Genomic DNA, 16,422 nt, shown 5'->3' with positions numbered 1-16,422 from the left:
TCCATGCATTCAAAATATTACTTCATACAAAGGGTTCATAACCACCCAAATCTCTTAAAAACTTAGTTCATAACTGAAATTACAAACACATAACCAGGAAGTAGAAGTTCCATAGAGTCTGAGCAGAAAAACTAGATAGAAAATTAATACAAAATGAGAAGGAAAGGTTAGGGAGAGAGATGAGTTGGTGAGCTCAAGTCCCCCTTAGTGCGTCTGCCCGTGGTCCTCTTCCTCCTCTGTACTCTCTCTGTTTTCTTCTTTTTCTCTTCTGTTTTCTCTCCAAAATGCTCTAAGAAAATCCGTTCTCTTTTCAGAATGGGGTCTCCCTTTTTTTTCGGCTGGTACCCTCCTTTTTAGGGTACTTTTCTTTACCCTAATTAGAAAGTCAAAGTCTATCTTGCCCCTCTATTCTGCCATGCCATCTAGCTGACTTAGTTGTACAAAATTCAGGCCACCTCAGCGCCTATTATTTCTCATTAAATCCAGCTGGAAGTTAGTCACGTTTCCTTCCTGGGCTCTGCCAATTGCTACGTGGTAGTCGTTACAGAAATGGTAGAACAACAACATGCATTTTTCAGACTTGTTGTTCCCTTTTTGATTCCAAAGTTCCCAATCACCTATTTCAGCTTCTTTTCCTGCTTAGCACATACAATAAATTACATAAATCACTCAAACATATGACAATACAAACACAAGGTCCCTTACTACACAGACACACTAAATTGAACACAATTACAAAATATAAAAACTCATTACTCTTTTGTTTGGTTCAAAAATCAAGTTTAAAGGTATAAAAATAACTCTAAATCTTAGAGTTATCATCTCTCCATTGAAAGGGGTGAGAAGGTTTGGGAAAAAAGGCAAGCTGAGCCCTAGATATGTAGGTCCATTTGAGATCCTGGAGAGTGTTGGTCAAGTGGCTTACAGATTAGATTTTCCCCCGGCATTATTGGCCGTGCATAATGTATTTCATGTTTTAGCTCTTCGAAGGTATGTGCCTGATGTTAATCATGTTTTGAGCTATGAAGATCTAGAGCTTGAGGCAGATCTCTCCTATGAGGAGCAGCCTGTCCAGATACTCGACAGAAAAGATAAGGTCCTCAGAAATAAGACGATACCTTTGGTTAAGGTATTGTGGAGGAACAACAAGGTCGAGGAAGCGACCTGGGAGCTGGAGTCAGACATGCAGAATCGATATCCCGAGCTGTTCAGGTAAATTTCGAGGATGAAATTTCTGTAAGGAGGGGATAGTTGTAATGCCCCGAATTCTCCGATATGGTTTAATGGCGGGATTAGTAGGCCGGGAGGGCCATACTTGTTTAATTAAGCCATTGCATGATATTATGCATGTATATGTGAATTATATTATAATATGATGTTAAATGCATGCATGTGGGTCCACACTTTAATTACAGGGGTGTGATGGTAATTTGGCCCGTTGAGGGTATAATTGTATGCATGTCGATGATATGTGTTGAGACCACATTATAACGTGGGTTTGTTCGAGCTTTTCGGCATGAGACGACCATGGTATGTTAATTAGCGGTCTGGTCATAACAGGTTTAAGTCTGGGGCTTGGGTTGAGTCTCGAGGTGATTTTAATGATTAGAGTGTTACCGAGAATTAAAGGGTAACGAGATGTGAATTATTGGTGTTTGGGGTTATTGAGAATAACGGGAATTGGAGAGCGTTAATTATGATTAATGAGATAGGTTGGAAAGGAAAATTTTGCCTTTAGGAGCCTTTAGAAACCCTTAATGACCTAGGGGTATAATGGTCTTTTTACCCCTAGGATAGATATAAGCTGAGTTCAGCAATAGAATTGATGAGAAAAACAGAGCAAGTTTGGAGCTTACCCGTACCTTCCTTCCCTTTCATCTTCTTTGTGATTTTTGGTGATCTTGTTGAGGATTCAAGCTTGGGAAGTAGACCTTGGGAGTTTGGGAGAGTGTTCCACCATTGAAGAGCATCACAACCTGAGTTTGAGGTAAGTTTTCAGCCATTAGTTTACTGGTATACTCTGTTTTGGTGTTAGTTTTCAGCTTGTGTTTTTGTGGTGGATTGTTGGAATTGATGGAAGTCTTGGTTGGGGTTTAACTTGGGTTTTTTTAAGGGAGTGATATAGATCAAGTTTAGGGATTTTATTGGAGGTTTGAGTGGTGTTTAAGCTTGGTTTGAAAGGTTGGTTCCAAGAGAAATCGCAAGGGAAGAAAAACAGGGATTTTGGCTGAACTGGAGGTTGGGTCGTGGCATGGCCAGGGAGGGCCGCGGATCTTGTAGAGAGCTGAAGTTGGCCGCCTCTGTTTGAGGGGCTGGCCGCGGCATGGCAAAGGAGGGCCACTACCCTTAGTGGCTTTTTGGCTCGGGGATGCTAGCCTTAGGCCTCGGGGTCGATCCTACTACCCGGTTTAGTAGTGTTTCATGTCTCAGAGGCTAGGTTTTGGTTTGGGAACCCTTTATTATTCATTTTATTGATGGAATCCCATAATTGGTTATGACCAGGTAACCTCTAAAGGACCAAAAGGTTGATCGTTCTCAAGGGTCGTTCTTATTATTAATTCTCGCTCAAACCTGAGGTAAGAAAACTGCACCCTGTGTATATACGACATGCGTGTTGGCTAACGAGGCATGTTGATTGATAAATGTGGACATGGAATGCATATTAAATGCTAGTGAATGTTGATTACTTGTATATGTACTGACTAGTCAGGGGCATTGACCTAAAGAGTCAGAAATGGCATAGCGTCATGAACGCCGAGCCAAATGAAGATTAGATCTAATCGATTTCAGCATTGAATGACTCATATGGGTTATTACCGCTGGACTGACCCTAAGGTCGATGAACTTATAAGCGCTTGTCTGGTCTAAGACCAGTTATTCAGAGCCAGGGCATATGGCCTCGGTGACTATTTGTCACATGGCTAGGGAACACTATTCCAGGGTTATGACTGTAAGTCGTGAGGAAGGTTATGTTGGTGACTATTCACCATACACCTATCCTGTTCAAATTTATGAAAGGTTCTCTTATTAGTTAAGCCCGAGTGACCCTAACGTCATATGGCTAGAGGGGGTTGTACCCACTTTTGTGACTGTTGCGACTGTCACCTATTTGTTTGGACTGTTGGTCCTGGATGATTATTATGATTCTTGTTGATATTATATCATCTTGTATTATGTTTTCTTGCTGAGCCTTGGCTCATGGGTGCTATGTGGTGCAGGTAAAGGGAAAGAAAAGCTCACCCAGCCTTGAGTGGAGAGCTTACGTGGTGATGTGTACATATTGTACATATGAGAAATGGCTGATAGAGATGTGATTTTAACTCCCATATTGTGTATGGAAGTTACAAAATCAAGTGGGAATAAATTGGAACGTTTTGGAAAAAACTTAAAAAATTGGTTGCTGAAAATGACCAAGGGCCGCGGCGCTTGTTTCAAAGCGCCGTGGCCCTAGTGGCTGACAGCTTCATACAATTTCGATTTTTATCCAATTTTGAACGATTCCAACAGCCAAGTAACTCCCAAATCTCTATTTTAATTCCATAAAACACCCAATTAATCATTGGTAACAGCCATGGGGGTTGGTGGAATTTGAAATTCAAAGGGTGCCTCTAAACTCTATAAATAGGAGCCTAATGCTCACTTGTAAGACGCACCATTTCTATCCACTAGAGCACTTGGCTAGAAACACCTTGAGGCTTGATTATTCCAGAAAGCATTTCCAAAATATGTGAGAGATCCCTTAGTGCTTGAGTTAGAGGGAAATAAGCTTTTGGACAAAGGTTTCAAACCTTGTTCAAGTTGGTGATCCCCAATACTCTTCACTTTGGTTGTGTGAGTGAGAGTTCTTTGTTCATTGTTCTTATTCTTGTTCTTTTATTCTATTGCTTTTCTTTTCTTCTATTATTCACTCTTTTACATGTATCTTTTGTTTTAGAGTTGTAATCTCATCTATATCTTTTCATTATACTACTTCTAATTTATTTGTATATTTTGTCTTAGAGTTGTATTTTCTATTTCTATCATCTTCTACCTCTTTCTTTATATTTACATGTATCTTTTGTCATAGAGTTGTAACACTTTTTAATCAATCAATATTTTTTTGTAATATTTAGTTTAGAGTTGTAATTATCTTACCTATTTCCATTGAGGCAATATTATTTTTTCTTAACACATACGCAGCCGCTTAACCACCACGGCCAAGGCGTTCTCAGAGGAATTAGGGGGTTTACCCTATTTTGCTGCTTAGGTCGGCGGAATTGTAAATTTGAAACAGTAATGACCATTTTGTAATGAGAACAACTTGTAAATGTTTTGATTAGCTCTGCAGAGCAGTTTGTAATGAAAAATATCCAATCCTTTTTATTAATTTTCCACCTCAACCTGTTACTCATACTTAGAGCACGTTTTTAACCAAAGGACTCGGGTAGTGGGTCAAATTTTCGGTTCACCATTCACCGTAACTATTCTGGGGTAACCAGGGCGTTACACTTATAATATAATAAATATCACCATCAATATCAGTCATATTAATCAAAACTTAGGTTAAAATTAATATTCTTAAACTATAGGTTAAACTTAGAAAATCTACAAGTGTTACTACGAGTGTCCAACTAAATCCCGGTCTGAACCAAAATCCACAGTCATAAAAATACTACAACTATTACTATTGCTACTACTGTCTAACTAGCTAAGTAAAGTTCTTAGACTCTACAGAAAATACTATTGTGATACCCGAGCCTAGGTATCAAGACCATAGGGTAGGTCTCCCCGAGACTTCGGGTTTAGTCTTAAATATTTTTGTATGAATTTCATTAATGGGTTTAAAACCAAATAAGGATCTTTAATCCTTACTAATGATTTTAAAAATGACCAAACTGCCCAAAATATTAATAATGAATTATGAAGTGCCATAATTAATTTGAGTATACTGTATGGATAATTACAGTATTGGCTAAAGCATAACTGGACTATATATTGGAGGGTGATATCCTGGTGAGAGCTAAGGACTCCAAGTAAGTCAACTTATATTGTGTGGCTGCAACATGAAACGACTATTGTATTGTATGTTAGTATAGGGACACATGCACATATATACACTGTTGTAGAAAGTTGCTTGGAGACATTAGTCTAGTAAATGTTGATTTAGAAAATATGAACCGTAGATATCCGTCATATCCTAGACCACTGATCCCCGTCACACTGCTTGATTTTATTATGTTCAGTTCATTACCATAACGAGTGGCCAAGAGGTGAGGATTGCTGGTTAAACCTATGGGTGCCAAAATGAATGGGACCTAGGGGCCCTCATGCTTACTTAATCAGTAAACGGTTAGAACCCGAGGAAGTGCTCTGATAAGTTATTCCCGGATAACAGCTGTGAATATTGGCCATTCAATGAGAGTGCCTAGAGATACTAGGGGTTGCCAAGTTTGAGTGAGGCTGAACACTTTAGGGGCAACTGCTCACCAGTTCCACTGATTAACATAGAAGTCTCTGTAAAACCGTGTAAATTTGATTACACTCTTGGATAAGTAATGATGCCCTAGGTAACTTGATGGTTACCCTTGTGAGGGATTTACTCTTGGATAAGTAGCGATGCCCTAGGTAACACGATAGTTACCCTTGATGGGGATATTTATCGGCTAGATCTTAGTGTTGAGACTCAGTTCTCTCTTACAGATTAGCATTTATACTGGAGGGCGTGTTATGCCTAAATTTTTGGAAATTGTCGAGCGTTGGTCTTGAATTATATTGTGATATATATATATCTGCTTGCTCTAGGATTTTTTGAGTGTAGGGATATATATTTGTTGATAAGATATAGTTGTGATATAATATATCTGCTTGTTCTGGGATAGTTTGAGTGCAGAAATTTTTCTGTTTATATGAAATAAATTGTCATTGGTTATCAGGCATGACTATAAGTTTGCCAGGATGCTTTTGCGTTCTTGAAATTGATTGTGTAGGGTCCAGATGGATCCGGAACCCTAATTTTCTGCATGCTTTTGTTTTAAAGTTGAACTTAGTAAGCATTTTTGCCTACCCTGGTTGTTTCCTATTGTAGGTAAGAACAAGGGCAAGGCAGAGTAGTGAGCGATGAAGTCTACCTTGCAAATGTACCTGTGGACCGACCTTTTGGGAAGCCGTTTTATTTTTGAAAATGTTGTGTAATTTTCCTAAACTAGGCTCAATCTACTCTTTATAAAATATGTTTGTAGTTAAATGTTAAGTATGGTCATACGACTTTTTAAAAGATTTTTTTTATACGGGTTTTTAAGACATTTTGTTAAATGAAAACATTTATATTTCCACATTATCAAGTCTTGAAAATCCAGGTTGTTACATGGTTAAATTGATAATTTGTCCTAAGTCTTTTATAAATGATGATTTGATGATACATGAAGGTTAATTATGGTTTGAGCATTTTTTTAAAGCAGGATTTAAAGATGAATTTCATGTTAATTATGCTTGCTATTTTTTTTTATATATAATTGGTGAACATGATGGTGAAACAATGTTTTGAAATGCACGTGTGATGTCTCAAGTGATATTTGATTTTTAAGTAAATAAAAAGACATTTTATTTCACATTTAAATGGTATTTTTATCAAATTATTACATGTAGATTTTTGTGTATATTTTATGAAGAAACTATAGTTTTTAATCCACGTTTGTGATTTTGAATGAATTTATAGTTGCTGGAATTTTTTATTAAAAATAAGAAAGGTATTTTAAATGAGATAAATAATGTTAGTGCATCAAATAAATTATATCCTAAGCTATATATATATGTGATATCTTAAAAATGTAAATATGAATTTTTCACATTATTATTTAGGTGCAGTTTTTTTATTATTTAAATGAGAAAAGATTTTGGTTTAAATTCACTTATGATTTTTAAACAAAATAAATAGTTGCTGAAACTTTGAGTTTTTAAGCTAAAATAAGTATTTTGTTTAAAATTAATAAGTTTTACACCTAAATAATTCAAGTCTTAAATAATATAAGTGAACATATATTTTTCTCATACTTTAAATTATAAGTTTTCACATTTAAACATGTAATTTTTTTTATTAATTTAGAAAACTTATTTTCTAAAGAAAACAAGAAATTTATTAAGTATTTCTAAATGGCTACAAAGTTTGTCATTTTCTATGCTATTTAAAATAATAAATGGAATTATTATTTTATGAGAAATTAGAAAATGTTAAATGAATTATGTTTTTAAAGCAAATATAACGTATTAAATTATTTAAACAAATTTTGGGATTTAAAGAAACAAATAATGGTAATTGAGTTATATTGTCGGATTTTTTTTAAAGAGGCAAGAAATAAGCATGTAGGAATTATCGTTTTAAACGTTAAATTTTAATAATGCTCCCACGTATGCATGTCGCATGCAAATGTATTTTTACGTTCAAATATATGTCTATTGTTCAAACATATGGTTTTTACTTTGTAACCATGAATGGTTAATAGGTAGAATTATCATTATTATTTTATGTGAAAATATGTATGTTTGGAATTATTGGGCAACTTGTACCACGTGTGCATGGCCCACGTACACGTGGGGTATATGTGTTGTGCATGAGTATTGATATGTGATTCTAATAGACGGCGTTTGATTATGATTATAGGCTCGTTGTGAAATTTTTCTCATTTTTGTTTTGCTCGAACCTGAGGTAAGGAAGTTAGATAGAATCTCTATGTTTATGATATGAATGGTAAGATTTGTATGTTATGAAGAAAATGATGTGCTATGTATGATGACCGACCATGTAATATGAAAAAGTAAGTTCTATCTTGAAATGTTATGATTTGTATGATGCAACATGTGTTTCCTTTGTTTTGATGTGAAATGGATTAAATGTGTTTGTATGATGTATGAAAAGCAAAGGGTTGCTAGCTTGCTGAACGCGACACAACAAAGAAGTTACTAGGGATATGACGTAACTCATAGGGCAGACGCACTGAGGTCATTCGTGGACCTGAGATCTTGTTTACCTCATAGAGGAGGTCTTTCGAGTTTTATGCTTTTGATGGTTACCTCAAGATGTGACATGGACAATAGGGATTCCATGATCACAAAGAGTATGATTATGATGTGTGATTATGATGTATGATGTATGATTATGATTATTATTATGAAGGTGATACGATGTGATTATGAAAAGAATATGATATGGCTATGGTATGATATGCTATGAGTTTTACGACACGAATAGGTTCTTCTTGTGTTTCCTTGAATATTATTGTATTGGTTTGTACTTCCTTACCAGGCTTTTAGCTCACCCCCTTATTTCCCACTTTTAGGTAATAAATAGGGTTTCTCTCTGGCACGCGCTGTGATGTGTGGAGTTCCAACGTCTGGGTGTGTATTGCGTGGGGGTATCCTATGAACGAATAAATGATGAACATAAGCGTCGAGTTTTAAAGAATCATGTTATGGACTTTAGTTTTGTAGAGTCCAAGAACTTTACTTCGCTAATTGTTAGAAGTATTATAGTATGTTTAGTATTATCTTTGTTACTATGGATTTTTGGTTCAGACCGGGAATTATTTGGACACTTATAGTAGTACTTATAGATTTTCTAAGTTTAACCTATAGTTTAAGAATATTAAGTATAACCTAAGGTTTGATTAATATGACTGATATTAAGGATTATATTTAGTATATTATAAGGTTTAGACATCAACCAATAGGATTTTAAGCACATGTTATGAATGGTAATTAAGGATTAAGTATTTTGGAGGATAAATTAAATAAGGGTAAAGTTTGAATGATATAGGGTCAGTCAGCAGCTTTGAATACGTTAAAGGCTTAGTCAAGGCTGTTTACTCCATTCAAACTTAGCTAAAAATGTGTAATTTTGTGTTTAAATATTCAGCGTGTGCCGATATATCGCAGCTATAGGGGGCGATATATCGCAGCACGTAGATACGGAAAACACGAAACGATGCACGGTCGCCTCGGGCATACTGGCCCAGGCGATATATCGCCTACAGGGGGTGATATATCGCCTCCTCCAGTATGTTTTCAAATGTTTTTGAATTAATTTCCTTTCAGCCATTCAAACTCCTTCAACAGTCCAGCATCTTTTGAACGAGTCTTCAGCCTCTGCTGAACGATTATTCAAATGATTTTCACCTAAAAAGCCCTTATTTTTATTCAAGTAAAATCAAGATATTTTCATTCCCAAACTCTATAAATAGGACCTAGTACCCAGCCATTATTCACCATTTGCTCTAAGTTCAGAAGCTGCTAGTGTTAAGTGAGTGTGAGAGTGTAAACACCTGGTTTGGGGAAAAACTATAAGCTTAAACATCATAAGCTTATCAAACACTTTGGGAAGTGAGTTCTATAGTATTTCGGTGGAGGTTAGATTGATCTTGCAAATCTTTGAGGTAACCAAAACTCTAGTTCCTCTCTGTATTATGTTTCCTTTCTTAGTCTTCTACTCAATTTCCTAACCTCATTCTTATTTTGGTTAGGGAATCCAAGTTCTTAAGAACTTAAGTTGTGGTAAGCATATTTTCTTTTAATGGTTTAGTCTTCCTATTCTCTTTCTTTTCATCTCCTTTCTTTAGACTCACTCTTGTTCATTATGGTTTTAGGAGTGTTCCAAAAAGTCCCAACTCAGTCCATTTTATCCGGTAACTTTGGTAAGGAAAATAGGCTAGAATCTATATGTTTATGTTTATGTTATCTTATGTGTTATGTTATGATATGTTATGAATGTGTTATGAATTTTTTATGCATGTGTTTGTTGTAGGCTTGGGCTTATGCCCTATTTGACTAACAAGACCCCAAAAAGATTGTGGGCATATGCCTATTTAGCTGGTAGGACCCCACTAATCTCATGGGCATAAGCTTGTTTAGTCTATGGGACCCCAAGTAATAATGGCCATTATAATAAGTGAATTATGTGTTATGATATGTCTTTACGTTATTATGAAATTATGTTTATGTTTATGACTATGTGTTAGATTTTTCCTTGCTGGGCATTAGGCTCATTCCTTTCTGTTTATGTGTAGGAAATAAGCTTTAGAGGCGGAAAGATTCGTGTTGCTTAGAGGGTGTGTATCGATGATGAATGGAGTCAAGGGGCCGAGCGTTATTCGATTCGAGAATGTAGTTTCGGTTTTATGTCTTTTTACATGTATTTTCCGCACTAATTATGTAATGTCTTATTATTTTAAATTATGTTTTTGTTTTAAAGACAATGGGATCCCATATCCTTTTTGGTATTTACTTTGTAAGTAACTCTTATTTTTGTTAAGTTACTTAATAAAATTATGGTATTTTCACAAATGTAAGTTCTTTTAAGGATTTTATGTATAGTTTCGTTAATGGTCCAAATAGTCTAGATTAGTGGGTCGTTAGAGTTGGTATCAGAGAAACGGTTCCTTCGCGTGAAGTTCTCCTCGATACACATGCTCAAAGCTCCGAATCGGACTGCCAAGTAAGTGTTTAAGTTACAAGTTACAAGTTACTTTGTCTATGTGTATAGCTAACAACTTTAGTGTTTATGTTTCAGTTAAGAATGAACGGAGCCTTAACCTACCAAGATATCCGAGCCATTAAGGCCTTGTAACGACCCAAATTCGCTAATAAGGCTTAAGGGCCTTGATTAGCGTGCCAGGAGGGCATGATGGGATTTATGTGTGATTTTAATGATTTAAATGCATGGTTATGATTTAAAGCATGTTATATGACTATTTGTTTATCTGAGATGCATGACTATGTATGTTAGTATGCATGTAGGCCCGGATCGTGTTAGAAAGGCATAATTGTAATTTTGGCCATGATTGGGCGTAACTGTATTGATATGTGTTGATTGTTGAGGCCACAGTGGTATGTGGATGTATCTGTGCTTTGTGACTCGAGGCGATCCCAGTGAGCAGGCTAGCGGAAAGTGTTGACAGGAATTTATACCCGGCTCGGGGCGAGCCTGGGGGTATAAGCAGGAATTTAGAGAATAGATTGAGATTTATTTTGATGATGGGGGATATTTTATTTGGTGGTTTATCAGGTGTTGGGAAGCAATGGGAAAATATTAGAGACGCTTGAGGATTAGCGGGAATTGGGTAAAATGACTAAAATGGCCCTACTTGGACAAAAGGATCTAGAATTAATGGGAAGGGCATTTTTGTCATTTGGCTTTGAGATAGGTTAAATGAGGCTTTATGCACTTAGTGGGATTTATAGAGAGTGTTGGCTGTGGAGAGAAAGAAAGAAAAGAAAGAAAAAGGAAAGAAAGAAAAGAGGGAAAACAGAGGGGTTTTCACAAGGGTCGGTTTGTGCATTTTTGCACCTTTCCGCTCCATTTTTCTTGGAGCAAAGCTTAGTGGAGAGCAAGGATAGGCTGGGCATCAAGGATCTTGGGTTAGACTTGAAGATTTGGCAAGAACACATCAATGTTTGAGGTAAGTTTTAGAGATTTTCGGTTTTAAGGGTTTTGATGGTTTGAGCTGTGTTTTGAGCTGGATTGATGGGAATCTCAGGGGATTTCTGGGCAAGCTTTGAGGGAGAGCAAGCTAAGGAGGCCTAGGGTTGAATCAAGGTCGAAATTTGCAGTAATGGTATGATTTCTAACTCTATCTTTGTGGTTTGCATGAATTTCTGGTTTAGGGTTGTTCATGGTAGATTTTGAGATTTGGGATAAATGATCTTGGGATTTGAGGATTTGGGATGCTTGGGATGAATGGAGAGTGTTCATAAGCTTGATTTTGAGTTTGGTAAAGATTTGGTGAAGTTTGATTTGAAATTGGGTGAAAGAAATCGCAGAAATGCGATATTGGGTTTTCTGGGCTGCAACTAGCGCTACAGCGCTAGTCAGTGGGCGCTGTAGCGCTAGTCCCTGTTTCTGGGGGGTGCATTCTGCTTGTAGCGCTACAGCGCCCTCTTTAGAGCGCTGTAGCGCTGCACTGTTCACAGAGGGGAATTTTTGAGTTTTGATGATGGATTTTGACCTAGGGTTCGGGGCTTGTTTCCGCCACTTTGTTTTGGGGATTTGGGACTTCCCGGGGGCTCGGGATTGGTCCCGAGGCTAGGTATTCGGACTTGGGGTTCGGTGTTGACTTTGACCTATGTTTGTGCCTAGGTGTGCGCTAAGGCTCGAGTGGGATCGTGCTCAAGGAGTCAGGTGATCTAAGCTATTGATTGGAAAGGTAAGAAAACTATAACACCCGTAGGATAGGGCGTGGGCCCATAGTGTGATTGCCGGGCATGGCCCTATATTGCATGTTGCATGATGAGATGATTGCAGGGCATGGCCCCAGATTTTGTTGTGTGCAAATGTTTAACCTTAAATGAATCGTGATGTGTGTGAATGATTATTTCGAATGTACTATATGTGTGATTATGATGAAATGAACGACAGAGGCCGGGTACGGCATAGGCCGGGGCGGCCGTGGGCCGAAAGTAACACCTAGCACATGGGATGCTATATTCAGGGTGGGACCCAAGGGATACATGAGTTATCCTCGCGGTGAGAACCGTTACCCCAGGCTTCGGTAAGGCTCTGGGGCGGCATGGCCGTGTTTGCTTAGTCTAATGGTTGACTAGTTTATTTGTGGATTATCTGTTATGATAAACTGTATACATTGCATATGTTATGTTCTGCATGAGTTTTCTTGCTGGGCTTCGGCTCACGGGTGCTCTGTGTTGCAGGTAAGGGCAATGACTGAGTCAGCCAACCATGAGTACGGAGAGCGTGAAGCGACGCGTACATGTTTGGCCTGCCCGACTGCTTTGGTTGGGGGTTTATTCGAAAATGGCTGTAATAATCTATGATTTTTATGATTTCTTAACTGTAACCTTATTTCAAGATGTAATTAGTTTTCAAACCTTATTTTGGGATCCCAAATGTTTAATGATAGAAGTTTTAATGAAACGACGCATTTTCAAAGATTACAGCCTTAACTTTTAATTAGTCACACTTTTGCTCAAAACCTCGGTTAGCGAGTTCATTGCACACTATTTCGTCTTAAAAACTCACTTAGTAACGGCTCTAAGGAAGTAGAGCGTTACAGGCCTTAAAAAGAATAAGGGAGCCAAGAAACACCGTAGGAGCCCTAGAAAGGATTACTCGAAGATTGCTTTTGTTTCACCAAGCGATAGGTGGCCTTCAAGAGGCTAAACAAATAATGCTAAGATCAACCGAGCAATATGTATTAGTAATTAGGTTGTTTAAAGATTTTCATTCTGTAATAGCAGCATTAGAAGAGATATGGGAAGAGATGCATGAGGAGGATGAACTACCCTTAGCAATGAGATACTATTTCCTCTTAGTTAGGTTCACCTCAAAAATTGAATTTCAGTTCACCAAAGAGCAAAAGAATAGGATTCTCACCAACCCTCCTAGAGGGCATTTTGATGCTCATGATAATGATGAATATGAGGCAATAGATGATGATATGTTAGATGACGGATCAGATGTAGAAGATCCCGATTTTTAGATTAGTAGTTTTTATTTGTTTTATTTACTTTTGATTGTAATAAGTGAAATTGTTTTCCAAATGAATAACATGCTATTTGAATATCATGTGTGAGTTTGACTCTATTTTCGCAATCATAATAAATACTAAATAAAATGAATAATGACTAAGTTCGGTGAGGGTGGATACAAATCAATGAACCTGGTTTCCTTATTGAGAGTTAGGGGGCCTTAGTAGTGGGAACGATTTTACTGATCCCAGCCCTCCCTCAATATGGTTAACTTTGGAACAAAGATAAGTTTCGAGCCTGAGAATTAAGTCATATAGGATGATTAGAAACACACTTAGAAAATAAAGCTGACTTGTTTTTCTAAGTATAGAAACCCGCTCTAATAATAAATAAAGACCTATATAATTTTTCATAAGAAGTCATAATAAATAGGTCCGAGATATGTTTGTTTAGAATAAGTTTTTGCCTTAGAGCCTATTAGGAAAAGTTCTAACATGTTTCTTTCAACTGTTAGAACTCTGCTACGATGTCTCTCCGAAGATCTGCACGCACCAATGGAAACGCCTCCAACGATGTTCCAGCGACCAATGCGGTCCCTACCGTTCGCCGAAGGGGAGTGCGTGCTACTGCTCGCCGCAACGCACCAGCACAGCCAGCTGACAACACTGCAGAGATTGCCAGACTGCGACAGCAAGTCGAGGAACTTCTGCAGCAACAACGCCAACAGGCTCAATCTCAGCCTCAACCTCCGCCACAGCCGCAGCCGCAGCCACAGCCACAGCCAATGGCCCCAGCACCCCAACAAGTTGGTCCATATGGGGGATGGCCTATGACGAATTACGCTCCATATCCTGTGCAGCACATGGAGCCAGTGTACGAGAGGTTCCGCAAGCAGCACGCTCCGAACTTCGAAGGGACTATGGACCCCTTTGAAGCAGAAGAATGGCTAAGGAATGTGGAGCCGATCCTAGCCCACATGAACCTCAGTAATGCTGACCGCATATCCTGTGTCTCGTCTTTACTCAAGAAAGATGCCAGGATATGGTGGGATTTGGTCCAGCAATCCCACGATGCTGCCACCATGACGTGGACCCGATTTGTGGAGCTCTTCCACAAGAAGTACTACAATTCAGCGGTACTTGCTCCGAGAGTTGAGGAGTTCACCAACCTGAAGCAAGGGAATTTAACAGTGGCAGAATATGCTCGTCAGTTTGACCGCTTAGCCAAGTTCGCGGCAAAGTTAGTTCCAACCGATTATCTGAGGGTGAAAAAATTCGTGAGAGGACTCCGACCAAAGATCGAGATGGGGGTGAAACTAACAAACCCGGGAAACACTTCATATGCCGACGTTCTTGAGACGACAATTGAAGTAGAAAGGTTGCAGGCCAACGTGAGCAAAGAAGAAGCTAGCAAGCCTGAACCCAGACAGCAGAGCCAACCTCAGGCCAGTCGGAACAACAATCAGCCTAGCAATTGCGGCAACAATCAGTCCAACAACAACGGTAACGGACAGAAGAGAAGGCATCCTGACAACAAACAAGCCGACAACAATAAAAGGGCACGACCAAATAATGGGGGAAATAGGTCGGGCTACGTGGAATACCCGTCATGTGCCAAATGTCAGAAGAAGCACCCCGGAGAATGTCGTGCCAACACCAAGGAGTGTTTCAATTGTGGTCAAGAGGGGCATCGCAAGAAAGATTGTCCTCAGCAAAAGCCAGACGAAAAGAAGGATGAAAAGATGGTTCGTGCTCGGGTTTTTGCTTTAACCCAAGGAGAGGCGGATGCTAGCAACAAGGCGGTCACAGGTTAGGTTTCCATCCTCAATAAATTATGTCATGTATTATTTGATTCGGGAGCCACTCATTCGTATATTTCGTTAGGAATGATAGATAAACTAGACAAACCTAGTGAAAGATTTAGAACTAGGTTTGCAACCGAGTTGCCTTCGGGCAAAGTAGTTCTATCATCACGAATTGTACGAGGCATACCAATCAGGATTGAGGACAAGGAACTAGAAGGAGACCTGATAGAGCTAGTGATCAAAGACTTCAACGTCATACTAGGCATGGATTGGCTAGCACGGCATGGTGCAACGATCGACTGCAGACGCAAGAAGGTGATGTTCGAGACTCCTGACGGCCAGAAACTGTGCTTCATGGGACAAGCTTCAGGACTACGCACCCCGTTAGTATCATCTCTCAAAGCTCAGAGAATGATGGAGAAAGGATGTCAAGCATTCTTAGCCAACATCACGAATGTGGAGAAGGAGACATCACTCAAAGTTGGAGATGTTCGAGTCATACAAGAATTTCCAGAAGTATTTCCTGATGACTTGCCAGGATTGCCGCCAACTAGAGAAATAGACTTCACGATAGAATTAGTACCGGGCACCGAGCCTATCTCTAAGGCACCATACCGGATGGCACCTACGGAACTCAAGGAGTTAAAGAAACAGCTACAAGAACTCCTAGACTTGGGTTTCATTAGGCCAAGCCATTCACCATGGGGAGCTCCAATACTATTCGTGAAGAAAAAGGATGGAAGTATGCGCATGTGCATAGACTACCGAGAGCTGAATAAAGTAACAATTAAGAACAAATACCCGCTACCTCGGATTGATGATTTGTTTGATCAACTCCGAGGCGCAACTGTATTTTCTAAGATCGATCTACGGTCCGGGTATCATCAGCTCAAGGTAAAGGGAGAAGATATTCCTAAGACAGCCTTTAGGACTCGTTATGGACATTACGAGTTCTTGGTTATGTCTTTTGGTCTTGCTAACGCGCCAGCCGCGTTTATGGACTTAATGAATAGGGTCTTCAAGGACTACTTGGATAAATTCGTCGTTGTGTTCATCGACGACATTTTAATTTACTCCAAGGATGAAGTGGAGCACGAGGAACACTTAAGGATGATTTTGACGCGATTGAAGGAGCACCAACTCTACGCGAAGTTCAAGAAATGCGAGTT

The sequence above is a fragment of the Humulus lupulus genome, chromosome 3, assembly GCF_963169125.1.
Source record: "Humulus lupulus chromosome 3, drHumLupu1.1, whole genome shotgun sequence".
NCBI classification, from domain to species: Eukaryota; Viridiplantae; Streptophyta; class Magnoliopsida; order Rosales; family Cannabaceae; genus Humulus; species Humulus lupulus.
The sequence above is the reverse complement of the archived record's forward strand: the minus strand, read 5'-3'. Positions refer to the sequence as shown.